Here is a 19,650-nt window from a genome sequence, read left to right as displayed (position 1 = left end):
TTCCTCATTCTTTTTTTTAGATCTACCTACTATCTATCTGTTTTCCTGCCACCCCCCCCCCCAATCTGGCACCAACCCTTTTCTAACTATATAAATATATACTTAGAAAAATATAAATATAAAAATATAAGGTAGTGTAACCATCTGGGTCCTTTCCTGGCCAACTATCCCTCCAGCTTCTCATTCACTCTGTAAAACTCATTTACGTACTGTCTTCCCATAATAGCTTTCTTTGCTGTCCCTTTCTTTGCCTTGTACTTATTTCACCTCTCTCTTTTATTTTTACAGCTCAGAAGAATGCCATTTATTAAGACTGCCCTCCCATCTCTATTACATCCCACAGTATATGCTCGGGCTCCATCCTTTGCACTGCTAGCAGCTACCCTCGGCCAGACATCTAAGAAAAGCCTTCCAACTAGCCCCACAGTGTACGTGACAGCCTACAGCTTTAAGCTGATATTTAGTGCAGTTTATAGTGTAAACAGTGGCTTGCACAGTTGAGGGCCCCGGGGGCATTTTATTTTTCCACCCACCACTCTGTCTCCCAATTATATACTACTTTTTCAAGGTTTATTTAACCTGTCCTTTCCCTCTAAGTCCACTAAATGGCAGCAGACACCTAAAAAAAAGCTATTACACACTGTTTAACCTCCATTTTAAGTACTGGAATATATTAACCAAACAGCTAATACAAACCTAAGAGACAGCCATTCCTTCTCCCATATTTTACTTGTTACTAAACCCTTAAACTATATGGGAGTGTAGTTTCCCATTACAGTCTTTTTCCCATCTAAAGGGTGCCTCTCATCCATATAGAGTATGGCTTATCTGGTAATCTAGCTTCCTGTGTCGTACCTGACTGATTGTTTGTTTTTTTTTTTTGACACTTCTGCCTCTTCCAGCTGGGCAAACCCACTCTATTCACCCTCGCTCCACTTGGGCTCACTCAGCTCCCCTACCCTACCCCCATTCCCACACAGCCCCACTTCAATTACATTTATAGTCAGCCCCACACCTCCTACCTTTCTGTCCTCCAATCGCAGTCCTCCCCCTCCTCACTCTTCCCCCTACATCATCAACCATCACACACACAACCATTTCTCATTTACCTCATACTATCCACCCATCCTCTCTTTCCAAAACTCAATCATCCCACTTCCTATACACCACACCCTTCTTTAAACCCATCTCTCCACTCCTTACTATTGCCTACCCTTATAACCCAGTAATCCTAATCCCATCTTTGCCTTCCACTCATTCTATACTACTATACCACCCCATCTGCACTCCCACACCACACTTATCACTCACAACCTCTTTAACTAACAAGCATATAATTATGTCTCTTATAATCAACATCTCTTTTTACATTTACTATCTACCTCTCATGTCTTCTAAAACTGTCTTTCTTTCACACAGATTACATACCTCCCATACCATCACCCTCCACATCTACTCACATACACACCCTCCCCAGATACTCTGCCATATGCTTCACTCTCTATAGCACTGATTTAATACTACTAAAGAAATTGATCACCCTCCCTTCACACCTCAGCCTCCCACACCACCATAAGTTCAAATACTTCTATTACCTGAAAAATAAGTCACTACCTACCTGCTTCCTTCTCAGTAAACTAGCCCTCTGTGGTGACATTCATCCTAACCCTGGCCCTTCTTCTCCTTTGCCAAATTCCCCTAACTCCATAAAATCCCTAAACTTTACCACCATTAATCTCCAAAGCATTAGAAACAAAATTCCCCAACTGCACACATGGCTAAATCAACATAATCCAGACTTTAACTTTACTGCTATTACTAAAACCTGGCTAAAACCACACATCAAAGATTCAGAATTTCTTCCCTCAGTCTACTCTTGCCTCAGAACTGATAGACTTCATAAAAAAAGTGGTGGCATAGCCTTATTATCCCCAAGCTCCTTTACAGTAATCCCATATTCCAAACCTATCCCCCACTTTTCACACTTCAGAACTACTTGTCACCTTCCTAAAACTTAATGATTGCAAAAGCCTTTGCATCATAGTCATATACATCCCCCTAGTTAATAATACTCCTATTCTTGAGGATATTCCTGCCTAGACTACCAACAATATAACAAATAAAACTATCATCCTAGGCGATGTCAATATTAACTGGCTAGATATTTCCAAGAACAACCCCCTCTACAAATATTAACCTTCATATCTGTACTCAACTAGTTTCCAACATTACCAGACCCAATGCCAGTGAAAACAAATGGTCAGTCTTGGATTGGATCCTGGTTTCTGACCCAGAAAAGGTTATCACCTCAGGGACTCTCTTAAATAGCATTAGTGATCAATGTCCTGCATTCATAATACGTAAGTCTACCTCCATACCAAATGTACACAAATACAGATACACCAGAGATCTATCCAAGTTCTCACCAAACACCCTCAATGACATCCTGCAGAATACTAACTGGAACCCACTAAAATAGCTCCCACTCAATAAAGCTGTAGAATTCTTCAATTCTACATTTCCTAGGATCCTAAATAGCCTTATCCCACTCTGGTTAAAAAAGGATCAAGGCAAAACATGCTATCTGGCTTACAATGACTACAAAGCAAGTGATGTCTGCTAGGGACAAAGCCTGGAAAGCCTGGCAAAAAAAACAAATCATTATCCAACCTCACTCTTTATAAACAACTCCGCAATCAGGCTAAACACCTAGTTATCAGAAATAAAAAAAAATACTTCCAGGCTATCTAAGACCAACATAGACTAAACCCCAAAACCTTCTGGGGAACAATCAACTCCCTTCTCCACCCTGGAACTAACAACAACCCATGTCCAAACCCTGAAAAAACATCCTCTGAGATAGTCATCCTCTTTAATACATACTTCATTGACACCATCAAAAAACTTACTACCACCTTCCCGCCTATAATAACCAACCCTCCAGGATCTTCACCTATACATCCCTCTTCTAATCCTCTACCTGGTTTCTCTATAACACCCATACCCACCTCCAAAATCAAAAAGCTTCTTCACAAACTAAGACCCTGCACCAACGCCCCTGACAACTTACCTGCAGAGTACTTACAACTTTCAGCCTCATCCATTGCATATCCTATCAGCATCCTTATCAACAGATACATTCAGGAGTCCTATATACCTGATATTTGGAAAAAAGCATATATCCTACCGCTACATAAAGACGGCAGTAACTTCGACATCTCAAACTTCTGACCTATTGCCACCCTGTCCTCAATCTCCAAAATACTTGAGAAATATATTCATACTCAACTCCTCAACCACCTTACCCAACACCAAATCCCTCTCCCCCCACTCAACATGGCTTTAGGCCCGGACATAGTACTAATGCTGCCCTCATCTCCTGCCTAGACACAGTAAATAGAGCTGGAGATGCAGGTTCCTTAGTCTCAGCACTCTTTCTGGATTTATCAAAGGCTTTCAACACTATTTCCCTCTCCCTCCGGCTTACTAAACTCTCTAATCTCAGTCTATCTCCCTCTACCCTATAATGGTTTACTAACTATCTCAACAATAGGCAGCAATCTAAAAAGTGGCAACACTCTTCCTCTGCTATCATAACCACAAATACAGGTGTACCCCAAGGTTCAACACTGGGACCCCTCTTATTCAGCATATTTGTCAACAACTTTCATAAATCTGTCATCCACAGTACTGTTATCCAATATGCAGATGACTCAACTATTATCTGCTCTGCTAAATCTGCCCCTATACTACAGCATCTCACCCAAGATGCACTTAGTTCCAACAAAACCTGGATGTCCCTGAACCATCTTGCTCTCAACCCCAATAAAACAAAACTTCTACTATTTACCCCCACAAAATACAGCCCAGTTGACAAGTTACTATTCTTCGTTCAGTCCCAAAACAACACCACCATTGAAGTGTTCCCCAGTACCAAACTGTTAGGCATCATCATTGATGACAAATTAACCTTCAACCTTCACATCTATAACAACATAAAAAAAAATCATCAAAAACTAGGTGCCTGTATAGGCACAACTATTTTCTTAGCTTCTCCACAAAAAAGGCTCTAGCCTCTACCTTCCTGCTTCCAACACTTCTTTATGTGGTGTTCCGATACTCACCAATCTACAGTCCTCATTGAGAACAAAACTCAATTCTTGTTACACCAAAATCGCTAAATTTGCTACAAACGCAAAATTCTCTACCCATCACTGTTTCTCTCTGCATCAACTAAATTGGCTAGAATCCCCTCACTATCTCACTTTTCTACAATTAACTACAGCTCACAAGCTCATCTACAACCCAGAACTCTGCCCCTCCCTCTGCCCCCTACTGACCATATATCAGCCTAACCGATACCTCAGGTCCGAAAATAAAATGCTACTATCCATTGAGAAATGTAAGCTCACAGCTGGCCAAATGTTGTGTTCCTACACCATCTCTAAAGCTTGGAATAATCTCCCCCCTTCACTCAGAACTATCAGCAATCCTGCCTCCTTTAAAAAATCCCTCAAACTAAACCTCTCCTCACATTGGCTATGCACCTGTACCCCAACACACAACTCCAACTACTGACTTCCCTCCAGATGTCATACTCTCACTATCTCTTCCTTCCCTTCACTCTGCCTACTTTCTGCTTCCCTGTCACTTTAAACCATCCTTACCCTCCCTAGCCCTTCCAACCTCCTATAATTTTTTACAGTACTCTCAGCTCCTCATGGCAATTAGCCTAGCAGACATAGTTCATTCAAGCTTTATTTGCACATTACGAACCTTGTAAATGTATTTTTCATTCATATGTTATACGAACATATGCCATCAGGTACCTCTGCTCTTCCAGGATTGTATCTTTTGTCACTATTGTTTATTAGTTTTGTCCAATGTCTTTTTTCACTATTGTTTATTACTTTCATTCAATTTAATAGTAGAGCATGATGTCCTCTACTATGTGAATCAATATGTTCTCTGTATATAATTTTGTGAACTTTTAATGAAGTGCATTAATATTTATCTACGTATGTGATTTTGTGGAGCTTTTCTCCTCGGGCGTCCACTGAAAACGGGCTCATTCCAGGCCCAGTGGACTTTCCCGGTCAACAAATGCAATAAATAAATAAATACATAAATAAATAAATAAATTTACAATATTTATCTCCTCTTTCACAGTCCAAATCATGCCTTATACTTTGTTTCCTCTCTCCTTATTTCCTGTCATAACTTATATATATATATATATATATATATATATATATATATATATATATATATATATATATATATATAATCTCTTAGGGCATTTGTATGACTCCCAACTATGCTTCCTCCTTTTTGTGCACTTTACATCCCCTCTCACTCTTTACCCCTTTTAGCTTAAGTGATGTTCATCAGTCCCACTGCCTCAGTGGCATTTTGGGTCATCTGACAAGCTCACGTAGCACTGGCCATCTTTCAAAAGCTCAGGCTCCTCTCACTCATTTTCTTTCTTTCCTTCTGTGACAGCTGATTGGCTGAGCATATCCCGAGATGGAAGCCTTCAGCTGTTAAAGAAAGTGTGTTTTAGCCTTTTTCTGCCAAAGAAGAAAGTTGAACTCTTCACAGTTTCCAGTAATGATTTTTCCAGCTTGCTACCCAGATACCCTCCCCCTTCCTTTCATATTATTATTAGATTTATTATTTTCTTTCTATTTTCATGTTTATTTAAAATTATTTTAACATTTTACTTCTTTCAGTGTTTACAGCAATTCCTGTCCTGTGGGAATTTCTGCTTGTAGCAGTGTGTATTTGACTTCTTTAATAAATGCTTGTTTTTACTGTTGTTAAGGAAACTTTCATTATTTCTATCAGGAGTATAGTGTGTATGTGTGCTGTTAGATACGAAGGGCTGTCTTGTGCAGAACTTGAAGTTAATCTCGCCTGTCTTTATATTATTACTGTGATTTATATTCATTTTTTTACAGGAAAATATTGCATATGTTGGATTTTTGCAGCATTTATACATTATTTGCTATATTTATAGCTCTGCTTTGTCTGTTTTTAACACTAGATTGTGATTTTACTGTGAATTAAGTTATTTGAATGTACCGTGGAGATTTTCCTCTCTCTGACAAGAAAATATAGTTTAAATTACTATTACATTTTATTTTTTGGCAGTTTACTTGGGTTAAAGAGGGTGTAGAGCTAATTTTTAACATTGGTTTGGCACACTGGTTGCTTGCTTGCCCCAGGCAAACTTGGTTCTTCCTTTTAATGGAATTGCCACAAGCGTTATCACAGACTGAACCTGCTCACACAGCAGAATGGTACACCTAACTTAGAGCAATTGCAGGCTGACTGCCTGGATGATTCTTTTTTGATACCATTAAGGCATCTGTTCCATATGAATGTGCAGCAGGTTTTTAAGGAGGCATGAAAACAGCAAGTAGAAAATTGTATGTTTACAAGTGGAAGAGTTATTCTAGGTCATGCCAATAACAGAGGTGCTCAAAGGTTTTCAACCTCTGTGGTTTTAAAATACTCGTGTGAGCTGGTTAGAGACTGTTTGTCATATGCTTACTTCAAAATGCATCTTTCAGCTATCTCAGCATGTCTGCCCATGGATCCCACTCTTGTCTATTTTGTGGTCTTACTGTTTATGAAAGGAGTGCTGTACGTGAGACCTCCTTAAAAGCAAAGTCCTTCTCCCAAGGATCTAAGCTTTGTTCTTGAAAAATTGACTTTACCTTTTTTTGAACCTGTATCTCAGTGTGATTTATGGTTCATTACGTGGAATACTTTTTTACTTATTGCTGTGACATCTGCAAGGCGAGTCTCTGAACTGTAAGCTCTCATGGTGGGCCAACCCTATCTGATTTTTCTAAAGGACAGGATTCTTTTATGCACTATTCCATCATACTTGTCTAAATCTATTTCTGAATTTACCTTGAATCAAGCCATCAGTCTCCCAGTATTCTATCCTGATCCAAAAAGAAAGGCAGAAAAGGTTCTGCTTACCTTAGATGCACACAGACAGCTCAGGTACTACCTTGACAGAACAAAGCCCTTGAAGAATGCTGAACAGCTATTTATTTTCTCTACATGGGCTAAGAAAGGTCAGTCTGTTTCTAAGCAAACTATTGCATGATGGTTGTCCTCTGCCATTGTCTTATGCTACTCCCACCATGGTAGATTTCTTCCAGGCAAGGTTTAGGTTCACCCGATTAGGTCCTTATTGTTTTCAATGGTATATCAGAAAGGGGTGAACTCTAAAAGCATTCTAGAGGGAGCAACATGGTTCTCTGTTCATACATTCACAAAGTACTGCAAACTGGATTCCTTTTCAAGGACCAGAGCAGGCTTTGCTTGGACCATTCTCCAGGGGCTCCTGGATTCTTATTCTTCCTCCTCCCTGGTAGTTAAGCTTTTGGAATCTACCCAAAATGCCACTCAGGCTGTGAGAATGATGACCATAGTACAGTTATAAATGCCCTAATTACTTGTAACAGTAGATGTTCAAATTACTCACTACTTCAGTGGCAGCACCCCCCAGATTGTGCATAGTTATGGCGGATTTGGGGCACTTTAATTCAGTTGTTGTTGGGTTTGGGTTGTATATGATATTGTGACTGAATGTGATTTTACTTTTGTTATATGATTCTGGCTTCAAGCACTTTCCTCTCCTTTATGGAAATGAAAAAGCCTGAACACCCACTTCCTCTCACAGCTGAAGGCTTCCCTCTCTGGATATGCTCAGCCAATTAGCTGTCACATGAAGAGGGGGGCAGGAGAGTCTGACCTTTTGAAAGTTGACCTGGGCTGGGTTACTCTGGCAGATACTCCAAAATGCCACTGAGGCAGTGAGGAATTCTGAACATCTACTGCTGCAGGTAAGTAGGACTTACACAACTGGCCTGGTGACTGCCTAATTGGCCTCTATCAGAAAATGTGTTTAATGGAAACCTCAACACTGTGATCACTTTGATGTCGAGCATTTGTGGAGACCTTCATTCTGGCACAATAAATATTTGATGGGTTGTAATTTCCACTGTGTTTTTCCTGCTGGGAATAGACCCCCCCCCCACACACACTTATTGCCATACCATAGAGGTTAGGATAACTGGTTCTTACTCACCTGCAGCTAACATTTTAGTACTGACATCAAGAATACACATTTGGCGAAGTTCTGGAGATAATGTGGTAGAGGGGGATAAGGGGATATTGGCCCTCTGACTCCATGTCTTCCCAAAGCAAGCAGTGCAGAAAGCCCATAGGTCTTTCCATCAAGCTTCATGGGTGGTCTCACCTACTGGTGATAGTGTTATAGGACCACTAAACCAACTTTGGTGTCTTCAGATAATGCTTCCTGGATTCACAAGAAAGTAGACTCAAGTGTTGCAACCTCCCAAAGACTGGGATTTATTGTAATTGCTTCCTACATCTTAAATTTTGGTATCAGCAACAGCTCTTAGGAAGGCTGTTACACCCTGATGCCCTGCAGTACATTCTCCAGAAAATAAATTCAGAATCAGTGACAATCTAGGAAAGCACATGTATGTATTCTTGACTTTTCCATGAGGACAATGAGCTGCTTGGAATATTTGGTGGTCTCTTCCCTGGTGCTAGCTCCCAAAATGAAACAAAAATCATTGCCCAGTTGCCATAAATCTCAGACCACTGCTGTTTTGGCCATGGTGAACTGCATCAGGTGGGTGGTGGTTAATGCAGTGTAAGGTCCTGCTAGAGATGCTGCATCTGTTATCACAATTCATCAGCATGCCTGGGACAGGTTACATTTTTAGAGCACACTAAGGTGACCTTATTGAAGGTTCCCTTTCAAGGTCTCAAAATATTTGGCCCCATGGAAAAAGCACATATGGAGATAATGGAGCATCTAGGCAAAACTCTTAATAGTAGTGGGGGGGGGGGCTGGGGGGTTTAAGTTACCACTCCGCAGAGATGTTTCTCCAAAACCCAAAAATGCTCATGACAGATGTAATTTTGACTCATGCAGCAACAGAATAAGCTAAACACTGGAAAAGGCTTGAACAAACAGGGTAGTTTTCACAGAGGTCATGGCCATAGGCAGGGTTCTCAGCAATCCTGGAGTAATCACAGTACTCCTACTGGAGGGCAGCAACAGCTCTGAGACCTTACCTGTCTGCGTGTTTCAGGAAGCAGTTACAGGTCACCTGTTCTATACACCTTGAAGCATGGGAGGCAATAACCATAAAGTGGTAAGTCAAGACAGTAATATCTAGGGATTACAAAAATTCCATTTCTGTTAGCACTTGTACCTCCATGTGTCCCCTGCCAGATGTCTCACCATATCAAAAAAAGAGCAACAGAAGTAGAGGTCCCAAGTTTCTTACAAGAAAGCACTATCCAATAGGCCCCACCAGACCAGAAATGGTCAGTATTCTATTCCAGATCCTTTTTTTTTTTTTTCAAAAAAAAAAAAAAAAGATTATTTCAGACCCTTCTTAGATGTTCATGGACTAGATTCACTCATCTCCAAGGCATGATCTGTGAATTTGGTCCTTGTTTTGTAGAAGGAGATTGGATATGCTCTTTGGCCATCCAGAATACCTCTATTCACATAATGATTGACAAGTAATCCAAGAAATATCTGTTCTTCACATTCAATCATTAATAGTTCTGGACCATGCCATTTGGTCTTACCTTATATCCCAGGGTGTTCACCAAATGTATATTTGCAATTGCAATACACTTGCATCTACAAGGAGTTAAAATATTTCCATACCTTGGCATATAGCTCTTTATTTCCCCTTCTATAAAACACCTAATTTTAGTGAGCTTATCTCTAAATGGTTTGATCAGTACCCACAAATAACTTTGAACATAGTTAAGGAAAACTTCGTCTTCTCCTACAGTTTAACTAAACCCATAGATTACTTTTCTTCCTACAGTATGGTTCCAGTATTGTGTAGGTACTAGAAACCTGCTTGTACTGTTAATTTCCTTGCCTTGGTACTCTTAGCATGGGAAGCAGAACTTTAGTCTTCTGCTTTAGTCCTCCACTTACTGCCAGACATATCACAAGTTCAAGTTAGAGGAAAAGGAATGGGTTGTTGCATGCCTCAGTTCACTGATGGTTGTAACCAAAAGGAGTGCAGTTTTCTGCAAAAGTGCACAGAGTTTCTAAGTGTTACGGAGCCCAAAAGTACTTGTGTCATTATCAAGGAGTCAGTTTTGTTGAAGTGTGAAAAGAGAAAAACATAATGCCATACGACATCTGTACCGCAGAAGTTATCCAAAGTTAAGGAATAGAAATTTGGTAATATTTGGCTGTAGAACTGCAGAACAGCTTAGTAAGGAAAAAAGAACATAAAATTAGTTAATTAGTTTAAAAAAATGCAACTGGTAAAGAATTTCTTACAATATTCTGCAACCCCACCCCTCAAAAAAATCTTCCCACTTTGAGACTGAGGAATATAATTATTTTCCAGTTCCTTAATTTTACTTTGTCATTATCAAGGAGTCAGGTTTGTAGAAGTGTGATTTTCCTGTACTTTAACAAATCACGGTAGGAGCAGAATAACAAGACAGAAAATATAATGCTACAAGACATGTGCCTCAGAAAAAAATAGTTATTCAAAGTTAATTAACAGAAAGTTGGTCATAATTGGTTTGAAACTTATAGTAAGGGGAAACATGAGCATGACAGTTATAAAATAAATGAAAATAAACTATTTTCTACAACATTCAGGTAAAAAAAATAAAATAAAAATAAAAATATTTCCACTGCAGGTACCAGGGAACAGAATTATTCTCAAATCCCTTCATTTCCACTAGCATCTGTCACACATGAAACTGCAAGGATCTGTAAGTACAGTGACAGTTTTGTCTGTCAATTCATCTTTGACTACAAAAAGATACTTTGAACAAAGGCCTGCAATTTTCTTTTTCTTTGGTTTTAGCTGTGTAACTCAGTGCAGTGTAAAACAGCTTCTGAGACAAACATAAATTAATGCAAAGCGGTCCTGTTACAGATGGTATATTAGATGACAGTGACTGACACTAATCTCATTTCATGTCAGTGGGATGGGAATACACCACTACTTCCTTATATCTAGCATGACTTATAAATCAGACTTGAAATGGATTATGGGAAAGAGTAAGGGTTGAAAACAAGATCACATTGATATGGTAAGCCTCACTGGTAACTTCAAATTAAAGGGGGCTGCAGGAGACAGCTTAATGAGTGGGGGCAATGGGAAGGGGTGGAGCTATGCTCAAAACCACTACAACTAGAACTTTAATTAAATACGCTACCCTGGGTACCAAACTGTCATTACGAGAGCCCAGTCAGGAAAAAATGAAGTGTAGAAGAAAAAAATATTTCAATGCATTGGCTACATGACAACTTACGTAATATCTAGATGGAAACACAAAGGTTGGGAAGCAAGAAAATACATTACTGGAATGCCAGTCAAAATCGAGCATAAAAAAAAAAAACAAGCATCACTCAGCTCAAACCACTTCTCCTTGCACTGCAGTACTAATTATTTATATTCAGCTTTATAAAATTACCAAGCAACATGGTGAAAGTAGCAATCTCTGTGATATCTCCACTTGTAAAAATGTTTCTAATCCAAAAAAGACCTGCTGCCTGACAACAACTATCTACTTGTTTCATGGGGAAGACATGATCAAAGTAAAAAATGAACAGCAAACAAGAAACAAGCTCAAGATAAATTGCTTAAAAGATTACTGCACAAGTTATGGACCACACATGATAGATTGGCATTCTGTTTAGTTTACGGATAAAGCCTGCAAAGATGACTGCAAGTCTCCAACAAATGTAATGAGCTTCTGAAAATACTGTAATCCTGTCCTTTATTACACATACTGTCATATGCATTTCAATACCTAAGGCTTATATGTTATCTAGTTATGTAAATATTCTCTGCATGGCAACAACAAAAAGGCTTTCAATGTTGGTAATTCTTTAACAGTATGCTTATTAAAGCTTACTTGCATCTTACAATCTCCGACAAGCTTACCTGATGTTCATTAAAGCATTGCTACTTAAATACAGTGCAACAGGGCACTGCGACAGCATGCATTTTCTGAATAATAAGAAGCATAAATCAACAGTATAAAAATATGACATGAAACCAGAACATTCTGCAAAATCAAGGACAGATGGAAAGCCATGGTCGTACTTGTGGTCTACCTTGGATGGGGGAATACTCTGCACACTTACACTGCATAACTGCTCCTTGCCTTGCTTGAACACATCCAGAGCCACTACAATGGGGAGTGGGGTGCAACAAGTGTGTCACAATTTGAAATGTCTCTGGCTGACAGTGATGGCTTTGACACTCATACCTCTCAACCTCAGAGCAAGAAATCTGGACAAAGCCATACATAGAAGTGGGATACAGGCCCAAAAATAAGGACAATTTTTAAATATTGCTGTTAATAAACCTAGAAATATAATAGAATAGTAGTAGGTCTTGCATTAGTATGAATTTTCTGAAGGGTATGAAATCTGAAACTCAAATGTCTGCCATTATTTTCTAACTTCAGTCTTTAATGATTTGCCACTAATTTGCCAGAAAACCACAATTTTATGAAAAACAGACCAAAAATGTGATGCAAAAATAAAAAAATTGTCACACAATACAGCTGGGAACCTGTCAAAGAAGGGACACCTTTTTAATATTAGTACTGTTAACTTGAGCAGCTGACAAAAATAAGAGCATCTACATGCATTTCTGAAATAAAAGTAATCTATAACTGTGATCATTACAGTTATTTATAATTGTAAACCCTGCACGTTTTCTTCCAAAATTGCCATTTTGCGGAGAGATTATTAGGGGGAGAGCACCATTTTGAGCCAAAACTGGGGACAGTTGAGAGGTTTGGATATTCCTAATTCTATAAAGTGATTTATTTGCACATACCTCTCAACCTCTTAATGCAGGAAATCTGGACAAGGCAAAATATATTGGGGGAACATACAAACAGTACTAAAAATTGCTCTTGTATAAACTTAAGACAGTTGATAGAATAACAGGTCTTGCTTTAGCATGCATTTTTCTGAAGGTTATGACATCTGAAACTCAATCTCTGTCATTATTTAGTGACTTCATTCCTAAATGATTTGCCAGAAAACCACAAATTTTATGAGGAACAAACCAAAAATAAGAAGCAAAAATCTATTCATTCTGCAAAAATCTGGATAGTTGAGAGGTATATTTCAGCTGGGGCTGTCTTTGAGTTTGCTGCCCTTCCCCCTCACAAAATCATGGTGGAATGGAGCCTCCCCCCTGCAACCATTCCAATGTCCCATTCCTTGGTTATTTCACCCTATTTACCATAAACACTGTAATGTCATACTGCTTTACTTCTGCGATGATTTGGATTTCATCTGAAAGTTTTATTTTGCATTTTACAGCACAAACACTAATAGATATCTGCTAAACAAAGCAATGCAGTCTCACAATGAAAATAGACTTAGCATTAAAACTTCTCTGCCTTTGAAACTCACCTTCATTGAAACAGCATTGAAACCCACATTCAAAGAAAATACATTTTGCCAATGGCAGATAAAGATTAACTTTGGGCTGTTTTCAATCATAGGCCCCTTGAACACGAAACATACACATGCTCTTTGATACACCTTCCTGATTGTATTAAATAATATTCCTTCTACAATTGCATCTCTGTCATCATTACCTCTCTTCAAAAAGCAACTAAAAATCCAACTAAAACACAATGGCTATGCCCATGTACTAACCCTGACTAACACCCCCCTCCCTAGTACAACATTATTCTATACCTCTCCTCCAAAACCCACAATGCAGAAATAGTAAATTATTCCCTTACTCTCTTCTTTGTATCCTACTCCTAGTGAACTATCACTGAATATGTTCATTGCAACAATCATTCTGCTGTGAGCACGTCTTCCACCTTGTATGTAGACCAACTATTGCTTCACTATGAGTGTAATTACTTCTTTAAGTGTATATATTTAATAACGTTCTTGTTTTTCAGAGTTATATTTTTAATACAACCTGTATACTTCATTGTAAACTGTACATTCCTACTTAACATACTTTATGGTGAATGTCAAACCCTTTACCATGGAAATAGTACTGTATTGCTTTGTTAAACTCAGTAGTCACAGTCTGTATAATTAAGTTCTTTGAATAAAATCTTCATGTATAATGTATTGAGATATTATTGACTTTTTTCTGTCCTGTTTTATTAGTTTAAGGTGGAGCTTATCTCCCCGGGCCTCTACTGAAAATGGACATGTATCCAGTTGGACTAGCCCGGTTAACAAATGACAAATAAAATAAAAAATAAAATACAGTTGTTAGAGGACATTTTAAATTTATTGTTTTGAACATTTTTCCAGTAAACAATAAAACAAAATGCATGCACCAATAACAACAAAACTGTCCAATTCAGAACATTTCCATCATAAAAGTCTACTCAAACTTCTACAGTCCACCAGTATCAGTAAATATGCACAATCTCTGAAGAAGTAAAAGTCATCTAAATAATTCCACATTAAAGAAATCTTTAACTAATGAAGAGGTTGCTGCTAGCAAACAACTTTATATGTAATTGTTTCATCTACAAATAAAGTGCCTGTTGCCTTGAGGAATAAATTGCCTATGTTGCATTAAAAAATGATAAGCTGGTAACATCGCAATAGGGAAAGGATGGCAAACTGATAACAGGTTCATAGTTACTAGGTATCTTTGCCAGAAAGGACTGCAGCATCCACCCCTTTACAACACAGTACAGTATCAGCAGTGCATCTATCTACTGTGGGAGTAGAACTCACTGCCTTCTGCATCAAAAGCAAGTACACTACCTGTTGTGCTGTTAACAATGCTAGCAGACTCAGCATAAGCAGCACTAAACTTTAGTTCCCCTGCAGCTCTCAGCTCCTTGTAAAATCTACTCGACACTCAGCTGTATCTCTGAACTTTGCAGCACAAGAAATCTGGAAAAAGCCAACATTTTTTGGGGGGACAAAAGCCCAAAAACCAGGGACACATTTTAAACATTGCTTGTATAATGTTAGAGAGTTGCTAGAATAAAATGTGGTGTTACCACCATACATTTCACTGCCAAGTCTTGAATCCAGGGGGCCCTGTGCAAAACAGTCAGAGCAAAATACCACTATGCCATATCAGCTGTTTTGTGAAAGAGAGGTAGACTGAAACTTAAATGGCTACCATTTAATGAATTCAGTTCTCACCATAGCTGTCAACCTCATAGCACAAAACAGCTGAACAAAGCCAATAATGGGGGAATACAGCCCCAAACATATTCATTGAATTCAGTTCTCACCATAGCTCTCAACCTCTTACCAAAAACACGTGGACAAAGCCAGTGATGGGGGGAATACAGCCCCAAACATATTCAGTGAAATCAGTTCTCACCATAGTTCTCAACCTTAGCACATAAAACCTGGACAAAGCCAATAATGGGGGAATACAGTCCCAAATATAGGGACAAATTTCAAATATCCATGTTATAAACTTAGAAAATTCCTAGAATAAAAGGTTTTGTGTCACCATGTACTTTCTGAAGAATATGAAGTCTGAAATTCAAATGCCTGTTATTTTTATTTATTTAACATTTGTTAACCAGGAAAATCTGACTTGGAACAAAAGCCGATTTTCAGCAGAGGCCCATGGAGAAACACTCCAGACACATGTCTTTGTAAGATGGGAGGACATGCAGACTCCACACAGAAGGCACCCCAGCCAAGAATCAAACCAGAGAACCTGCAGCTGTCAGGCAACAATGCTGTCAGTGCACCACTGACTTTGCAAGGAAAAACAAACATACAGAAACAGATTTTATGAGGAAGAGAACAAATATGAGGCAAAAATCTGTAATTTTTTTACAAATGGTGGTGGGTAGAGAATTCACATCCTTGCCACCTGCACCCAAGGTATAGGGTTCAAGCCTGAGGTATTCTCTGCCCACCACCATGTGTTCTCACTAGCCACCAGTATATAGCAACTGGGGCATTTCACACACAGACACACACAAACACACACACACACACACACACACACACACACACACACACACACACACACACACACACACACACACACACACACACACACACACACACACTAAATCAAAATTCAGAATGCCCAGATATTTAGGGTCATGCTGGAATCAAATGTCAAGAAATCAGTAATCCAGTCTTGAAAGATTAGTAAAGCTGTAGCAAAGAACAAGAAAGAAGTACAGACAATAACTCACAAAGAGTACAGAAGACAAAGTGAATAAAGAATATTATTCTCTTTACAATCTGCCTCCTGCTCTGTTTCAGAGTGATGACAGTTTTAATTGTGCAAATTAAGGCAAAACTGTACAAATAACACATCCAAATTCCAAGAATATTTCAAAACAGAAAGCAGAATGCTAAAACTCTACTTCCCAGAAATTCAGCACTCCTTACAAGGAATCAATTCACATGGTTTAAGTCACTTGACAATTTCTAGTATGTAAGAGCACATTCCATGGATAATTACAGCTTCCAGATATAAATCAAGTTATTCATTAATTCCTAAAGTTCAGTATCTAAAACTAATATGAAGCATCTAGTCTCACCTTAAAACAGTCTTACTTTAATCAGGAAGCTAGACAAGCAGATGCTAAGCAAAACAAACCTGTTCTGTATGGTTACCTATTAACCGCAAAACCGCAGTTGCGCAAATATGGAAACGTCGACAAATATTGAGCGAACCTTGAAAACACTGAACTTCCTGAAGTGTGAAATTCAAAATGTCGAATCGTCATAGTTGGCCCTTCTCCGGTATAGCTCCTTAAGGTAAGTGTGCAATAGTTACGGACCTTAGGGTTAGGGAGCGGGTTAAGGTAAGTGCATACATAGTAATATATATATATAAGCTTTAGTTAAGGTTAGAAGTTGGGTTTTGTTAAGTGTATTTATGTGGATTATTTATTTAGTTTGGGTTTAGCTCCTTAACATAGTTGTGCAATAGTTACGGACCTTAGGGTTAGGGTGCGGGTTAAGGTAAGTGCATACATACTAATATATGTAAGCTTTAGTGTAGGGCTTTGTTAAGTGTATGTATGTGGATTATTTATTTTGTTTGGGTAGGTAGTACGTAGCGGGCGGTGGGGTTGGCCAACTATGCCGATTCGACATTTTGAATTTCGTGGTTCAGGACGTTCGGTGTTTTCACGGTTTGTGCAATATGTGTTGACGTTTCTGTATTCACATATGTGAGGTTTCGCAGTTATAATATAGACCCGCTCTGTGTATCACTCTTGTGCTGTAGGTCCTTGTTCCAATATCTCTACAGTGGCTCTAATTTCTAAGTACTCCCACTTTAATTATTTCACTAGTGAAACCATGTTTTTCCTTATAAATGAAACAGGTCAATACTTTCAAACCCATTCGTTGCCCCCAACATAGGAAAGAGAAATTTCACCTGCCCTCTTATAGTCCTCAGGAACCTTAACCTCTTCTTTTGGATTTGCTGAAGTTGGTGATATTAACAGTTCCCAAAAAAGTATGGTGAATCACTTGTGGTTCCATTTTTTATTTTATTCTGAACAAGTAAGTATATTGGACCATATGGCTATTTTCAGCCATAACATGACTACAAGAGCCAAAAAGTAAAAAATAAATCATAACATAAATTTACATTTCTGTTAATCTTTTTGCTAACTACAATACCTACAAACCACAAGCCCCTCCACGTCAGTCAACTACCAGCATGGCACACACACACACACACACACACACACACACACACACACACACACACACACACACACACACACACACACACACACACAAGCACACACCCTACCTGAAGGTCCCACACAGTAAAAGCAGTCTCCTCAGCCCATAGCCAGTCCTGAATTAGTTCCAGCTTCCTCAGTCACAGCAGTCTCCTCAGCCCGTGCAAGCTAACGGCTGGTTTCTGGTTCACCTAGCTGGCTGGCTTTCCCCGCGAGAGTAGGCTGGAGGCTCCAGCCTGCAGATGATGGACTGCCTGACACAGCAGTCTGGAGTTCTGTGAGTAGCAGTAATGCCAAGCACGCATGCGTGGAGTTCCAGGACTCACGATTTTGGGGTTTTGTTTTATTTATCTACAGGTGGGGGGTTTGTTTTATTTTCTTCTTTCTTTCTACAGGTGGGGGGCTGCAGTCCTGCAGTCCTATAGAACGAGCTGCCCCTGTTCTGCTCTGATTTCTGCTTCTACTACTACTCAGTTCAAAAACACACTCAAATCACACTTAATAAATACCTGGTTATGCCCATGCATTACATAATTGCTCTTTCTTACCACTGTATATACCTCACTTCCTATAACACCTAATGCAGTATCTGCTACAGTTTTAGGAAACACTTTACTGTTGGAAGAAATTGTATTACTGTATAAGCTCTTGTTGTTTAATACTAGCCAAACTATGTTAACTTAAATTATCTCTGTATATGTATATTTTCTTGTTTTTTGCTTATTAGCATATTGTGACTTTTTACTTTATTTTTTCTTATTGTATAATGTTTTATCTCAATGTGGAGCTTTTCTCCCCTGACTCTGCTGAAAATGGACCTGTGTCCAGTCAGACTATCCCAGTAAACAAATGTAAAATAAATAAATAAATAAATACAATTATATGGAATAAGTAAAGAAATAGGTGAATACATAAGTAAAGTGAAGTTATGTAAATTGAAAATAGGGGATCAGGAGATGAAAAGAAAAAGATGCTATAAAGCATTAACAAAGACATTTTATTATGTTCAAATCTGGGACAATGTAGTAGATCGAGAAAAAGAACTTGTATAAAAGAGAGACAGGAAAGGTTCAAAGAAGTGGAAGAAGTAAGTTATGTTTTGTGTTGATCATAACTAGGGCAAATTGTTTGTAAAGGAGTAAACACACACAGCAAAATGAGAGTCTACAAAAAGTGAAACGTAAAGGAAAACAATAGAACATGCCTTAATAAAATGTAGATGGATGAAAGTGTTTTGGAAAAACATTTCAAGAAAAGTATAGGTATGATAGTTTTCAGGAAGTAAACATGGGCATGTTGCTATACTGGAATTATGAGGATGTTACAAAGATAGAAAGGGTAAAAAAGGATTATTTTTTGATGGAGGCATGAGGCATTATGTAATATATGTCAGTGTAGGTGAGAGGAATTATTACAGAATAAAAATTATGTGAATGCACTGTAGTATTAAGGAGAGTAAAAGTTTATTTTTGTGGAGAAAGGGGTGGGAAGGGTGAATTGTAAATAATGAAAGGTATTTGGTTTGTTTATTCTGTTTGATGTTAAAAATGCATGAAAAATGTTAATCTGATGTTGTTAATCTTCTTTCCATTCATCAATGATGGGTTCGGTTCCGAACCCCCTGAACCCTCGGAACCGAGTCGACCTAATGCAAAGTTCGTGCCATCCAACAACTCTCGAGCTAAGCTTCTACCCACAACTCCCTTCTCCCTGTTACCTCAGATCTTGTTTGCCGCATAGCTGTAAAGCCGCATTTCAGCTGAGCTCTCAGCTAAGTAGAAAACCTTTGATATTTCTTAGGATTTTTTGTCACCTTTCCACTCCTTTGTGGTAGATATTGATAATTATATATTTGTACAGTTATATTTAGTGCTTTCACTCCTGCTT

The sequence above is a fragment of the Protopterus annectens genome, chromosome 3.part0 (genome assembly GCF_019279795.1).
Source record: "Protopterus annectens isolate FY-2018-M chromosome 3.part0, PAN1.0, whole genome shotgun sequence".
In the NCBI taxonomy this organism is placed as follows: domain Eukaryota; kingdom Metazoa; phylum Chordata; order Ceratodontiformes; family Protopteridae; genus Protopterus; species Protopterus annectens.
Note: the sequence above shows the minus strand (reverse complement) of the source record.